Here is a 17,502-nt window from a genome sequence, read left to right on the forward strand (position 1 = left end):
GCTGTATAAACAAATTTATTTGAGGCTTTTGTTTTTGATTGATAATTTACGATCTCTTTTGTTAGACGCGAGGGACGACTCATCATCAATCATTGCTCAACTCGGAGACCTGTGGACGATTAGAAATATGATAAGCGAAACGCTACAGCTCAGACAATTCTAATAAGAAACATTTTAAATGATTAAAACGATTGTTATTCACCAGAGGTAGTGGGTTCGAGACCCGCATGGTTCATAAAATTTTGTTTTCAAATTTGATTTGTGTATTAATCCTTGAAGTGAAGGTTTTCACTTTAATAACATAACAAATTGTTTAGATTTACAATAGCGACATCTCAAGTAAATTTCCTAATATGCAGATATTGGGGTTGAGCAGGTTATCAACTGTAAAGTAGATCCTGTAGATGAAGCCACAACCTGAGAGTTGAACAAAGCATACAAGATTTTATGTCGATACGTCTCTCGAACGGTGTAATCAGTTTGCAGAGCACTGGCACGGAACGCCAGAGGTTGTTGGTTTTAGTTATTTGTGATTGTTATTCAAACCTATTTCTTTTGCCTTTGAACAAAATATCTTATTTCATGCTCATCTTCTAGAGCTAAGCAAAGAAATACTAAATCAAACCAAAGAATCAAAAATTGCCGGTAAATATTCTGAAATCCTTTACTCTCTTCACTGCTTTTATTGTCAAGAATAAAAAAAAGAGGCCAAGTGCAATTCGGACTCGCCCATGAAGGGTTCCGTAACAGTAAGTAACATAATATAAAAGTTATTGTAGTTCGTTGTAACTTTGATCGATGTTTTAATAATAGTGTTTTTTTAACTAAAAAGAAACTACTTACTAGATCTTGTTCAAACCTTTTTCGGTGAAAGTTTTCATGGTAATGTACATCATATTTTTTTTTAGTTTTATCATTCTCCTATTTTAGAAGTTACAGGGAGGGGGGGGGGGACACAGTTTACCACTTTGGACATGTCTCTCGCGCAAACTAGCGCAAACTAATCAGTTTATAAAAAAATATATTAGGAACCTCAATATCAATACAATATATATGGGTTTGATCAAATAAAAACTTTTGAATTTCAGTTCCATTCTTATCCCCAAAATTTATTGTTTTTTTTTTCTATTTTTATGTGATCTTTTTAATCATAGTGCAGTTCACAGAATACATCGTAGATTACATTACATCGTTGATACTTACCCATTTTCAACAGTATAGTTCTTATAGTTTCATAAGGATTCCGTTTTTTTACCATTTGGCTACAGAACCCTAAAAACAACAGAGTAAGGGTATGTTTTATCTATAGTTTTAGTATGTTGAAGTCTATTTGTCTTGTTAAAATTTAAAACGAAACGAATTAATATCGTGTTAGGTTCCTTGGGAATGAGAAAACAGGATTTCCTTAAGTGATATAAGTAAGAACATATTTTCTATATAGATATTACGGAACGCAGGATTTGAATCGTTGGCTGCGTATTAAAGAAAATTTACATATTACCCTGGAGCTCACTCGAGCATTAACTTTACTTGAAATGTTCGCAGATTTCTTTTGTATTCTTACGTATTACGTGGAACATAAGAATAGCTGTAATCGAGGGATTTCTCTGTATTACGTTTTAAATGAGAATAAATACAAAATCTAAAGAAAGATTAATAATTTTTTGTTTTAAAATAAAGAGAACTCTATTACTAAGACTCGTAATCTGCAATAGTTGAACATTTGTTAACATTTGACAGTGACTATAACTATTGCTGCTGGTAAAAAAAACTACTTTTTAAACTGACTTCAAAAACTGGAAACTATAAAATAACTTAAATATATTTAATTAAATACACCTCTTCTGCAAACCTAATATCCTTAATATTAATAAATTACTACCTATTGATAGGGTTTAAGTAAAAAGTTTATGTTTAAAAAGTGAAAAGTACGATTATAACTTTTCAGTTTTTGAAATCGGTTTCTTTAAACATAGTATTTTTTTTTCTTTTTAGTGTCTACAAAAGGTTGTTATGTAAACTACAGTAGGATTTTCTAGATAACATCAGTTAAACTATAAGATTTCATTGCTTTTTACTATCATAATATATTAAATATATTTTTTAAGTAACTATGTGTAGGCCTACTAAAGGAAAAAAGGAAGTCCGATAAAATGCTGTTCGAAACTCTATTTCACGTTCTTGTGAGGCACGAAAATATCATGAAGAACGTTTGTTAGCTTTGAATGACAGATAGAGTAAGACCCACTTATCGAGACTCGGGTTAATAGTAATATATAATCAACCTTAATAAAAATTCCTAAAAAAGCCGTACACAAACTATACTTATATCATCCAAGTAATGAATGATGTTCATAAAATGAAAAATACTGGGCCAAAGTATCTCAAATTATTATGGGACCAAATGCATAAAAAGGCATAAAAGGCATTTAATTTCTCAAAATTGATTCATTTAGAATTCTTTTTGATGTCATTTCTAATATTAAAAACAGTAATAATAAAGTAAAAGCGACTTGGAGTGTAATTAACAATGAAACTGGTAGATCGAATTGCCGTAACACCTCTATCTGTTTAAATATTAATAATCGCGTTATAAATTCGGAAATAGAAATTGCAAATGAATTTGATAAATACTTCTCCGATATCCCGATTGTCACGACCAAAGACCTTAACTCTTCGCCAAAAGCAGCATATGGTATGCTTAAATTACACGTACCAGTATCTTCCACTGAGTTGAAATTTAAGTATGTTACAGGTAGCAATATAATAAAAATCTTCAAATTAATTAACCTAAAAAATACAAAAGACCTATGGGGCTATTCGACTTATGTTGTAAAATACATACTTGACACTTTAGCACCTGAATTAGCAATAATATTTAATGAATGCATAGATGAGGGTGTGTTCCCTGACCTCATGAAATACAGCAAAGTTATAGCTTTGTTTAAATCGGGCAGTTCTTTTGACCGTGCTAATTTCAGACCTATTTCAGTGCTGCCTGTTTTTAGTAAAATTTTTGAAAAACTTTTGCTTCAACAGCTACAAATGCATTTTTGTAAATTAATGAACAAAAATCAGTTTGGTTTCACTGGGGGCTTATCAACAATTAATGCGGGTACTAGACTCATTGAGCACATGTTTGACGCCTGGGAAGAGTCATTGAAGAAGAAGAGATGAATTGGGCATGTTTTGTGATTTGTCAAAAGCATTTAACTGCGTTCACCATGAAACTTTACTCCTAAAACTAAAACATTATGGAGTGAAAAATAGAGCCCTAAATCTGTTAAAATCATATTTAAGCGAAAGAGTTCAGATAGTCGATGTAAATGGCAAACGGTCTTCGGGTAAACCTGTGGGAATAGGTGTTCCACAGGGTTCTATTCTCGGTCCTTTCTTGTTTCTTATATATATTAACGATCTACGTTTGTGGTAGATGATAGCCATGGGATTGTATTGTTTGCTGATGATACTTCACTTATTTTTAAAGTGAAGCGACGTGCGGATATTGATGACGAGGTAAACAATGCACTCTCAAAGATAGTGCGTTGGTTTGAGACGAATAATCTGCACTTAAACAGAAAAAAAACAAAGTGTTTACGGTTCATTACACCAAACACGGAGGTAAAAACCAACGTACTTATAAATGACCAGAGATTGGAACTTGTGGACACTACGGTCTTGTTGGGTATCACGTTAGATAAAAAGCTTCAGTGGGGTGCACATATTGCCCATCTAGCAGATAGACTCAGCTCTGCGGCATATGCAGTTAGAAAGATTAGAGAGTACACGAATGTTGCGACCGCTAGATTAGTGTACTTTAGTTATTTTCACAGCATCATGACGTACGGTATATTACTATGGGGTCATGCTGCTGATATTGATACAGTGTTTGCACTGCAAAAGAGAGCTGTTCGTGCTATATATCAGCTTGGTTAAAGACAGTCTCTCAAAGAAAAATTATAGAAATAAATATTATGACTGTTCATTGTCAGTACATTTATGAAAATTTAATATATGTTCACAAAAATCGTCACCTTTTTGCTCTTAATAGTGATTTTCATTATTATAACACTAGAAATAAGGATTGCTTGTTACTAATTCTAGTAGGCTTCATAAGATACATAATAGCTTTAAGGGTAAATGTATACACTTCTACAATAAAGTCCCAGCCACTGTTCAGGCATTATCTATAAATAAATTTAAATGTTTTATAAAAAAATGGCTCTGTCGTAAATCCTATTACTCCACTGCTGAATATCTAAATGATCGGACAGCCTGGGACTAGATTGTGATTATTTTATAGCGATAGAAATGACTGTACAATATTGTATATTTTTATTGAAAAGAGCGCAAAAAAAAAGAATGCTGGGAGAGTTTCTTGCGCCGCTTCTTCTCTCTCAGAGCGCCATTTGTTTCCGAATCGGTAGTAGTATCTAGTAGTATAAGAAATGACATCAAAAAGAATTCTAAAGGAATCAATTTTGAGAAAATAAATGCCTTTTATGCCTTTTAATAACTACTAGATACTACTACCGACACTCGCGAGCGTCCAGTAAACTAATTTTGACGTACAATAAAAATGGCTGCGAGAGAAGCGTACAGTGCTCTGAAGTATTTTTGCATTTTGAATTAATTTCGTTCGTTTCCGTGCACAAGTATACTTCAGTAATCAACGTTATAAAGTAAACAATTATTTTTATAAATGGTTTCCTTCCATCTTTTTTTTTATTTCGTCAAGCTGATGTCGTCATCACTAGTTTTAGTCCAAAATGGCGAATATAAAACAGGCACAAAGTATTTTGAGAGCCGCCAGTCCAGTGGTATACAGTGGAGGTCAGTGTATCAGTGCGATAAGTATAAATGCAATTCCCATTTAAATCTCGAGTAAAAAAGAACTCCGTGTTTCATCTCAACTATTTATTACTACAAAAGTTAACACATCCTTAAGAAATTTCGAAAACTAAACTTGAAGAATGTCATCTGTGTGTGTTTTACTTTTTCCGCTTATTATTGTCGGATTTGTATACTTTGTTTGCGGCCTGCATGATTAAGCCGTTTTAAGCACTTTTTAAACACGCAACACTAGGACTTAAAGAAACATTATTCTTCTCCGGCTTACACTATTGTCAGAGTGGTCGTGGTCGTCACGTCGAGGCTAGAGGCCTGTTTCACAATGCGACGCCACTCGTCGCGAACTGCCGCTCTTTTCGCGCATTCATGCAGAGTACCGTCGACAGCTTGCTTCCCTTGATCCGTCCACCTCATCGGGGACCTGCCTCTTGGTCTAGTGCCCTCGACTTTACCCTGCGCTATTAAGAGTTCTATGGAGTCGCTTCCACGTCGCGATATACATGCCCGAAGAAAGTGAGAATGGGAGCTTGTACGGTTGTAGACAGTCTCTGTTTGATGCCGAGCTCCCGAAGAATGGACTCATTGGTTCGGAATTCCGTCCACGATATACCAAGCTTTTTTCTCCAGCACCACATCTCAAGAGCATTGATCTTTTTCTTCTCACTTTCTCGTAGGGTCCATGTCTCAGCAGCGTAGAGGAATATGGGGAATATGAGAGCCCTTACAAGTCGTATTAAATTAAAGCAACATAGAGAGCCACAAGTAATGATATTGATCAAATATTTTGATAAAAATATTGATATAGTCTTAAGGACCAAGAAGACAACAGTCGAGAACGTTTGTATGGAAATACGGGTTTCACTGAGAGTGCCGGCAGAAATGAAAACTTGAACATTAACGTTGTGCATTTTTGAATATTATAGAATGGTTAGGGAATGATTTCGCACGAATTGCTTTATTTATCAGTAAAACTACTAGCATTTATGTGTTTAAATATTCATTTATTGCGGTATCGTACAAAAAAAATATAATTTATGTAACATTAAAAAATTAACACTTCAGAACTATTACAATTAAAAGTTTATCTCTCAGAAAAATCAACTTTCATCCATAATATACTGTAAAAATATATAAAACAATGCCTTGCAGCCCAAATGAATTAAAATGACTCGTAATTCGTTTTGTAATGTTATAAATATTGCAGAGTTTCAGCGCTCAAATAATATTTATAACAACGTGTACATTTTGCTGAATAATTACTTCCTCTATTAGTTAATTCTTTTCATTTGCTTGTTTTAGTTATTTTTATACTCAGTACCGAATCTTTGGTGCGAAAATTAGTCTTTGTGATTTTATATCAGAGCTCCTCGAATTCTCGAGGACCCCACTGTGAACCTTCACTCCTAGTATTGCGTAAAGACTTCGCTTCATTATGTGTCTTCTACCGCATTCATCACGGGGAGTGTTCCGAAGAGCTATTTCACCTGATTCCTGCCGCCTCCTTCGCACGACACGCCACAAATTAGGATATCTTCCCCACCATCTTGATGTGTGGCGTTCCTCCACAGTGCGGTTCAAGAAATTTCCTACCACGCACAACAAAGCTGTGGAATGAGCTTATTTGTGCGGTGTTTCCGGGAGGATACGATATGGGTACCTTCAAAAAAAAGCGCGTACACCTTCCTTAATAGCCGGCAACGCTCCTGTGAATCCTCTGGTCTCTCTCTGTTGCAAGAGAATGTGGGCGGCGGATCACTTAACACGTGATATTGACCGTTGAGTGAACCGTACTCTCGTTTGTCCTCCTTCTCCATAAAGAACATATATTTTATTTATTTGTTTGTCTCATTTTATACGTTTCTATCCCGTTCTAGTTTCTATAATACATTTCATTATTGAAAAGTTTCCGATATTTACAGAAATAAACATGTGTTCCGTATAATCTATTTTCGTCTCGCCGTGAGATTACAAGAACTGTGTGAAAAATTTATCACTTATTTTGATCTTTACTTTGAACACGGAATCAAACGAATTCGTTTATGTATATGTTTAGTTAAAGAGAAATAGTTTTGTGTTTTATTCTCAAATTGTTTTTGTAACTTTACCCGTAGTACTTCAAGTTAATTTTAACATCGGTTACACTAATATTTTACTTTAAAGTCCACGTATAAATATTGCAAATTATTTTCTAAGTATTATAATACTTAATAAGTGACCAAAGTAACCGATATAGCCCACTGTAGAAACAAGTGAACTGGCAGTGAGCATATAGATCGACGGACAGATGGCCGTTGGGACAGTAAAGTCCTCGAATGGCGACCACGTACCGGAAGACGTAGTGTTGGAAAGCCCCCCACAAGATAGACCGAGGATCTGGTCAAGATCGCCGGAATAGGTTGGATTAGGACAGCGTATAACCGATCGTCGTAGAAATCATTGGGGGAGGCCTTTGTCCAGCTGTGGACGTCTTCCGGCTGATGATGATGATAATATAAGTGACCGCAGAAGTATACGTTAAATTATTATTTTTTAAAGAAAAAATATGTAAGAAATTAAAACAAAAGTAATCATATTATAAAATTAATATCGTTTTCAGGGTTCTATACCCGAATTCTACTATTATGGCTCCACTGTCAGTCCGTCTGTCAACGGGCTGCATCTCATAGGTAAAACAAAAACCAAGATGTCTCATCCCAAATTAATATCTGTGAACAGGTAGCACATACAAATAATAGTATTTTATTAATATTAAAGGTATAAGATTTCCATTAGACGTGTATTAAATTAAATCTGTTTTAAGTTATTTTATACTTTTTAGTTTTTGAACTCAGTTTTTTTAAAGTACCAACTTCTTTCTTCTTCCAACACCTCTTTTCCCAGCAATTTTCCCCATCAAAATAGTTTGCTGCAGGCGTTACCTATCGTTGGGAACTATATGACGGAGGTACAAGATCTTACGCTGTTCGATGGTTAGCACTAACTTCTGCGGAGCATCCTACGATACGTCTCCGTCTCTAAGGCTAGGTAACGCTTCCCTTGCCCTATTTTAGGGAGGGGAATGACCCACCATATGACGTCGTTTCAAGCGTGTAATCAGCCACGAGGCTTTATGAATAAAAAACTTCACTATTTAAGGTAGATATATAGATAAAAAGGCTCCACGTTATCCGACGGCGAAAATAGTTTTTCAAATAAAACGGTACCCATTCAATTTTTCATTTCATTCGACCCTTAAGTGCCTTAACGATCTCTTTTTGTCAATTGTTTTCACGTTTGTACACGTGAAAATGAAACCTTCACACTGGATATAATTTTAAAAACTCTCTGCAGCATTTCAAATGAAAAAGGAATACCGAACTGCCAGTATCACTCTGAAATATTCGAGATAAAATTGTGAATTGTTCGTCCAATAGGTCGGTTACGAAACACAATGGAGTAGGTTGGCGAGTGGGTATCACTAATCAAAAGTTTCACACAGTTCGATTGAGTTGAAAGCAAATTGACTTCTTTATTTCACGCTTTCATGCATACCAACTGAATGTTTTTGAATACGTTATTTTATAGAGTTCACTAAGAAAAATCTTTATAGGATCACTATATACGAGACCATAGATAAGAAGGATCTATTTTTTTTATGAAAATAAGGGACGCGACGAGCAGGATGTTAAGCTGATGGTAATTGATAAGCCCTGCCCACTACAATGCAGTGTCACTCAGGATTCTAAAAAAACCTCAAAACTTCTATGCGGCACTAGAATTGCGCTCGTCACCTTGAGGCATAAAATGTTAAGTCTCATTTGCCCAGTAATCACGCCCTTCAGACCGAAACACAGTAATGCTTACACATCACTGCTTCACGGCAGAAATAGGCGTCGTTGTGGTATTCATAATCTAGCAGGCATCCTGTGCAAAGGAGACTCCCACTGGTCTCTTAGAATATCAAAGTTGTGTATCTAGTATAGATTCTACTTTTTCGAAGGGCTGCAAATTATAGAGATAGTAAACTATTTATTATTTACAGCAAAATTATTGTACTTACATTTTTAAATATATTTAGAAATACAACTATATTTATGTGTAGAATAAAATGTAAATATTAATACACCATTATTAAATTATTGTAATTATTTTAATGCAACGTTGAAATCGCGAGTGACAACTTACCCGCATAAACCCTTTAGGGGTTTTCGAGGTATTTAGATGTCGAATTTTTATTGTGTGCTTTATTTTGAACAATAAAGGAATAAGAAATTGTAAAATAAATATCATTTTTTACTATATATAAAGAAGAGCTAAATATATATTTGTTGAAAGTCAGATAACCTCAAAAATATCGAGTTGCTCCCCGAAAGTGGAGGTAGAAGTGAAAAGCATTTTGCGTAGTGATTTTTTGAATATTTTGAAATGCTTAGGGAATAATTTCACACACATTGCTTTATTTATCAGCATAAAAGTACTAGCATTTATATGATTAAATACAATATTCATTTATTGCACTATCGTACACAAAAATGACAATTTATATTACATAAAAAATATTTTAACACATTAGAACTATTAAAATTAACGTACATTACAAAGTTTATCGCTCAAGCAAAATCAACTTTCGTCCATAATAAGCTGTAAAAATACTTCACGGCTGAGATTCGATCCCTCGACCTCGGGGGTGTTTCAGCTTCGCAATTACAATGATTCAACCACTGGTCCAATGACCGTGTGATTATAAAGTTGAAATAGCCGGACTATAATTAGTTAGAAGTTAAATCTTACATCCACAAGTTCAACGACTGTCTTGTGAATTTTCGATCAGGCCATGTGTCCTGACGCGAGTTTAACGAAATGAAGTCATATGCATCTGACCATAAATTAACTAAATACGGGGTCCCTCAGGGAAGTGTTCTTGGCCCGTTTCTATTTTTAATTTATATTAATGACATTATAAACGTAATAAAATACAAATGTGTCCTCTTTGCGGACGATATTTCCATTATTGTGGCTTCAGACAAAAATGCCTCTGTACGTGATCATGAAGCTGACATAAACATGACGATGAATTCAATTAGTCAATGGATTGGACATAATAACCTTAAGATAAATCTGACAAAGACGAATTATGTTCAATGTAACGCAACTAAACGCGAAATCCAAGTTATAAATGTTGATTAAAATACCACCACTGTTAACACAGCAAATCAAACTAAGTTTTTGGGATTGCTCCTGGATGACACCATTAGGTGTGAATCACATATTTCTGTGAGTGTGTGTGTGTTCTGTGTTCGTTTGTAGCAAGACTAACAAATTTGTTAACGCTCTTCGGCAAATAAAAAAAGTTACTTGTTTACAAACAACATTATTAGCTTATCACACTTACGTTGAATCTGTTTTACATTACGGACTGCTCTCGTGGGGTAACTGTACAAATATTTCTAGAGTTTTTATATCGCAAAAAAAATGGGTGAGAGCTATTTACGTGCCACCTAATGAGTCTTGCAGACCTCTGTTTGGAAAACTTGGACTATTACCACTAGCTTGTCTTTATATCTATGAACTTTGGGTATTTGTGAAATTCAATAGTTATTTATTCAAGAATGTTTGTGACACTAACCCTCAAAGAAACCGCCGGGCTCCAAATAGACTAATTTTCGACAAAATCCCTCTGACCTTGCAAAAGCTGTCTTGCTATGAGTATACAATAAACTGCCCATTAATTTAAAATTATTAAATAAAAGACTTTTTAAGAAAAAACTTAAACGCTGGTAAAGTGAGCGATTATTTTATACGACTAATGAATTTCTGAATGCGAGTAATGTGATGACATGTAATGTAAAACTTTTTACTAACAATTAACTAAGCAATATTTATTAATTATTTTATTATGATGTTTGTCTGTAATTTTTATTTTAAATTTGTATTATTATGTTAATTAAATTTTATTGCTCCTGATGCAGACATATTTCATCATTTAACTTTGTTATGTGTTTAATAACTTATACCATTTACTGTGTTAAATTAATTTGCATGCCTAGTTAAACCTAGCGAAACATGTGAAACTTTAAGATTGTGCCATCGTAACATACCATGTTTTTTACGCAAATAAAGAATTTGATTGATGGATTGATTGATTGATTTAACATTTTATGCCCATCCCAATTTTTGAATAATTCTAGTTCTTTCACATTAGATTGATAATTCATCCAAAAACACAAATAAGATAAAAATGTACACATAAAATGAACTGTCTTATAATAAAAATTATCGCATGGCAGCATCAACCGTTAGAGACGGATTGACATAAGTTATTTACGAGAAATAAATAAAGATCTTATGAAAAATGTAATACATTTAATAAAATAGTGCGAAAAGAGCTTTATGAAACATTACTTTCATATAAAATGATCGAGGTTTGGGTCGTTTGAAGAAAGTTGAGTGAAGTTATATCAGATATTAAATGTGCTATACACTTTTGATATTGGTGAAACACTAAAAAGTTTTATGAGTTATTTTACAAATTTTAATGGCAAATATTCGTAATAGATTATAATGGTAATCATCGTAAAAAGGTCACCAAATACACAAAGGCGTCAATAACTAATCTACGTTAACGCCATTAATTACGGGAAGCCGATGACAGAGTCCCCTGTCTTTCGGTGCTGTTAAAACCGCAATAGCAAAGAATATAAATAATAGTACAATTACGGAAGTCTCACTCCGCAGAATCAATTAAAGAAATAGGGACTCATGCGGTCATACAATAAGGTGTAATTCAGATTGCACAACGCTACCAACCTACATTTTTAATCACCTACAAGTTGCCTCTCTTTCTATCGCGTGACTCTTACCTCTTCTGACGACGTTAGGGTTGCCTTCTTTACCTAAAATTGTACCTACCTAGTAAGATAATATTATATATATATTTCAGTTTTTTCTATAAAATAATTAGTTATGTAATCGTTATTTTAAAGCAATATTCTTTCGTTGTCAAACCTACATTAGGTGCAGATAGTAATGTATGCGTTGGAAGACCACGGCATAGTCAAACCTACTTAGTATATAGGGAATAAATAGGTAGCTATCATGAATGGTAATTTCTTTATAGTAATTTTTATTTATTTATTTAATTAAAAAAAAAAAATTTTTAAGAAAATACGGGATGAGACGAGACGTTCACCTGATAGTAATTCATACGCCCTGCCCATTACAATGCAGTAGCGCTCCTGAGCGGTTTGCTTGAAAAAGCCCACAAATTCTGACCGGCACTACAATTGCGCTCGTCACATTGAGAGATAAGATGTTAAGTCTCATTTGTCCTGTAATTTAGTGAAGCTAGTGAGCTACGGCGCCCTTCAGACCGAAACACACTAATGTTTACACATTTCTGCTTCACGGCAGAAATAGGCGCCATTGTGGTATTAGTAATAATCACTTTAAATAAGATTGTTCGACGTCTTTAGGGAGTTACAAAAAAAAATTGGATTGCAACGACCTTTAATATGCTTTACTTTTCTTATCTTTCTCCAATTTTAAAATATGGGTCGGATTTGTGAAGTAGGTGACAACAAAACTCACTGCTCACTCGTGAGTCCCTACTGGCTGGCCTCCTCTGTAGAGGCCGCCACACGTACTTACGATTTCGATACCTACACGGGGAGTGAGACAGGCCTGGCTATAGTTATGGCCGCAAAGCAACAAAGAAGTTTCTTTTTACAAAATTATTGTCGGCCAAGCAACAAATATGTTTCTTCTACAAAATATACTTACGACAAATGCACCTACCGGCGTAAAGGAACTTTGAACTGTAAGGTTGTTTACAAAAACAAGTTCTTGTTATAATGAACGTGCATATGAATTTGAAAACTTTATACACATTGAACTTAAACTTCATATAGAGTATTTAAGTATTATTCTGGTAATTTTTGGCTATTCGAAATGAATAAAACTGAATTTAATTTTTTTCCGTATCGTATCGATTCGAAGAATATACTAGAGTATTTTTCATTGTCCCTGGATAGACCGTTGCGTTTATCATATTTCTTGCCGTCGACACGTCTGTGAGCTTAGCAATGATGAATGATACCGTCTAACAAAATAGATCGTAAAATGTCAATCTCAAATGTCATAATTTCTTTGGTAAGCTCCAAAATTCTACATTATAATTTGTGATAGATGAGCAAGAAGTCCACCTGATACAGCCTAAGATACCACTGCTTGATTCTGCAGGAACGTGTTTTAAAGTGAAACTTTTATTACATCGTCTCAAACTTTTTTGTCTGTGTGTTGCATGTCACGTGACGTTCGGGCGGTGCCTATAGTTTGCAGCAGTGTATAGACTATTGAATGAAACTCTTATATATATCTCTGCCCATATTAACACATATTATTAATACCTCGTTTCAGTCTAGTACCTTTGCTGATCTCTGGCGCCACGCACTAGTGCGACCCTTACCCAAAAAAGATATCTCAGAACTCTACACAGACCTTCGCCCAATTAGCATACTTCCCTGCGCATCCAAAATAATTGAAAAAATTGTACACAAACAATTAATGCGTTTTTTAGAAACAAATAATATATTACCGGACCATCAATCAGGTTTCACAAAAAAAAGAAGTACTACCACTGCATTACTAGATGTTGTTGACAACATCTTGGAGGCCCAGGAGGAGGGTAAGGCCACAATGCTAGTACTCCTTGATTATTCCCGGGCATTCGATACCGTTGATATATCATTATTAATTTCGAAATTAGTGTACTACGGATTGAGTCCGGAGGCTATACAATGGTTCAGTAGCTATTTAAATAACAGAACCCAAACAGTTGGAGTCAATAATGATGCCGGCAGTTATAAATTATCTAGTTGTGCTACTATTAACAGAGGAATTCCCCAGGGATCAATTCTAGGACCTCTGCTGTTTAATTTGTATAGTGCAGATATAATCTGCAACATAAAAAATACGCGCTATCATATGTATGCTGACGATATCCAATTGTATATCTCTGTTAAACCCAATGACACATTACATGCAACAAATCTGTTAAATTCCGACCTGGATCAAATTTGCAGTTGGTCAGATCGACACTCTCTAATTTTAAATCCTTCGAAAACAAAATTTATGATAATTGGCACCCCTATGTCTGTGAAAACGACTGAGCAGTACAATCCGAAGGTCATGATCAACAACACGGACATTGAGCGGGACCACGAGGCGCGTAACTTAGGTCTCATAATTGACGAAAACATGCGCTTTGAAAAATATATAAGCCAAGTAATAGCAAATTGTTTTTATAGACTTAAAGTAATATATAAGATTCGAAAATATTTAAGTACAGAACTTCGAGTTAGATTATGTGAAGCACTTGTACTATCAAAGCTCAATTACTGTGACGTGGTGTATGGGCCAATATTACTATACAAAACAAAATGTTCCATCCAACGAGTGCAAAATGCGTGCGCTCGATTCTGTTGGAATATACCACCCAGGCAGCATATCACTCCATATTTAAAAGAAGCCATATTACTTAATATGGAGGGTCAGAGACGTCTGCACTTAGCAACGTTACTATTCGGTATCGTAAATAATAAAACACCTCTTTACTTATTTAAAAAACTTGAATGGCTAGGGCAACGCAGTGCAAGTAATATAAAAACTAGATCTGCCTCGCAGATATTAGCAGTGCCCCGGCATCACTCAACAGCGTTCAGGGGTAGTTTTCGATACAATGCTACTAAGTGCTGGAACAATTTACCGCCACCAATCAGACAACTGAAAAATATTCAAAATTTTAGATTTAAATATAAAAAAACTATTTTAGATTCTTTATATAATAATTAATCTTAATATGCAATGTATCTTATAGTAAATTTTGTATCCTTATTATGTGTATTTAATGTTTACCAATATATTATCTATATCTTATTTTTTATACTAATGTACCTTGTGCCACCTTTAATATAAGTATTATGTATATTTGCTTAAAAACTATAATATGATTTAATATTAATTATAAATATTTATTTATAACTCTATTTTATAACTCTATAAATTTACATGTACATGAAAAAAATTACAATGGGAAAGCTACAACAGCTGTTTACTCCAAATGTCACGAGGGGCTGCTGAAAACCAGTGTTGTGTTGGTGTCTTCTGCACTGACCAACAATATACTGAGACAGATCCTTTTAGCAGGGAATCACGCGCTGCACAGTTATTTAATATTTTGTTTTTGTTTATTTTTTAATAATTTTTGTTACATCTAATTTAATTATTTATTTCTTTAAGATTTTTACTGTAAATTGAAGGTGTGTGTTTTACTGTTAATAAAGTGTTTCTATTCTATTCTATTCTAAAATATTGTTTTCAGTTTTTTAATATATGTATATAATTGTTAAGTATTATGTATGTCGTACTCTCCCTGATTATAAATATTTGTTGTAAAGTATTGGGAATCAGTCACCCCATGTAAACTGTATATCTATATATATATACATGAAAAAGAAGTATTCAAATTTCATCATTTTAAATACTTTTGAATCAATATTTTTAACCAGGGCGCAACACAGAGTTCACTAAAAATATTAGTTAGAGACTTAGTCCACTGTTATTATTTCCCATTATCATTAAAATTTTCCAAGTATAAAATTATGATTACTAAAGCGATTTTTATATCCCTTATGGAATATTATTCCAAAAATTTTTAGTTAAATGTCTATAATGTGAAAAAAAGTTTCACTTTTACCGTAACTTCATAAAACTACACAATCCATTTTTTTAAATAAACGTTGAGGGAGAAAGCAATGTATTAGCCAAAGGTTGCCTATAAAGTATTGGCCGCATTTACTTGTATAAATTTTAGTATATTTAATTTCCTTATATAAATTGTATCCATATGTTTTTTTAATAAATAATATGTCGTTTTAAAAGAAATTATGCAAGATTTGGAAAAAATATTATGGTTTCCAGCTTTCAGTCAATTGCAGCATTATTGTTGAAAGATTACAGAAACCTGTCTTAATTTTAATACAAAATTGAAGTTCTGTATTTACTATATTTACGATAGACCATGGTTGCCAGTTAAAAAATGGCCGCAAGCAAAGGTTGCCATGATAAATTGATGAGTCTGCAGGTATCACATATCTGCAGAATCGAGCAGTGGCTTCTTGTACTAAATAATAGTAAGTGATACGCCGTACTCATAACAAGCCAGCGTTACTCAAGGATCAAAAGATCCAAATTCTGAGTGGAAGTAGGATAACGCTCGCTAACTTAAGATCAGCGGCGTTGAGCACTTTTCTTGGGGTGGGTAGAAAATGTTAAATTCGCGTCATGACACATGTCCTATAATAATTATTATAATGAAATCACCATTCATGATAGTTAAACTCGCGTCAGGACACCTGCCCTGATCGTAAGCCAATTTTGCACAGTATTTTTGTACCAGGCAATCATAATTAAAGAAGAGATTGTCCTATGTATGACGCGAGTATACCTTAATATATTCTGACGTTATTCGCACGAAGTATTACTAAATAGACACCAGGAGAACATAAATATGCTCTGTGGTAATGTCTTTCATAGCGGTTGAAAACGTGTGTCCTCCTAGCAACATGTACCAGGAATTCATATTCAGTTTAGAGCATGTTCATTCACAATGCACATATTAAAATTATTATATAGTTGTTGACCCGTTGTTGTTGTTTATTGATTGAGAGATAAACTTTTAAATGTTAAATAATTGTATGAATATTATTAAATATAAATTGTCATTTTTGTGTATGAGAGAGCAATACATGAATATTGTATTTTAAACATAGATGCTAGTACTGATAAATAAAGCAATTCGTGCGAAATTATTCCCTAACCATTTCAAAATATTCAAAAATGCACAACGTTAATGTTATAGTTATCACTTCTGCCGGCACTCCGGAATGAATGTCTTTTTCTTTGTTATTTCATTAGAAACCAGGTGCGTATCAGCACCTTAAAACCTTAAAGCCAACGCAAAGTTTAAAATCCAATGCTGAGTATGTTAATTGGAAAGGGTTTCAAACTCATTACCAACATGAACATAAACTTGGTTCTCAACTTAATTCGAAATTGGAAATCTGAAGTCCGAATTTTGGAATAAATTAACTTGGAGTGGCAAACAAAATTGATTAGTAGTTGTGATTGTAAATTGTTTGGGCATTGGTACAGGAAATTATCGATTCATATTATTATTATAGTGAATTTCCCGGGGAAATCCTGGCTTGTCATTGCTTGTGGCGGCGCAATGGGTTTTCACTTCATCGGGCGTTTCTTGAGACTATTTTTAAATATACCAGTAGGAGCCTTCCTTTGCACAGGATGCCGGCTAGATTATAGGTTGGTACCTATATATAGGCGACGTTGTGGTCAACGTCGCCTATATCTGCCGTGAAACAGTAATGTGTAAGCAAGTGCGCCGTAGCTCATAGTCATATGAGACTTAACATCCGATGTCTCAAGGTGACTAGCGCAATTGTGGTGCCGCTCACAAATTTTGCTTTTCTCAATAATCCTGAGTGGCACTGCATTGTAATGGGCAGGGCGTATCAATAACCATTAGCTGAACGTCCTGCTCGTCTCTTCCGTACTGTCATATAAAAGTAGACTATTAAATTACACTCATGCACAAAT

At 34.2% G+C, this 17,502-nt stretch overlaps 1 protein-coding gene across 2 annotated transcripts in view; it reads left to right on the top strand.

The window, feature by feature from the left end:
• LOC126979768 (neuropeptide F receptor) overlaps window positions 1–17,502 on the top strand; it is a 136,291-nt gene that overhangs the window by 72,251 nt on the left and 46,538 nt on the right. The gene's annotated exons all lie outside the window — the stretch shown is intronic.

Source organism: Leptidea sinapis, chromosome 4 (assembly GCF_905404315.1).
Source record: "Leptidea sinapis chromosome 4, ilLepSina1.1, whole genome shotgun sequence".
In the NCBI taxonomy this organism is placed as follows: domain Eukaryota; kingdom Metazoa; phylum Arthropoda; class Insecta; order Lepidoptera; family Pieridae; genus Leptidea; species Leptidea sinapis.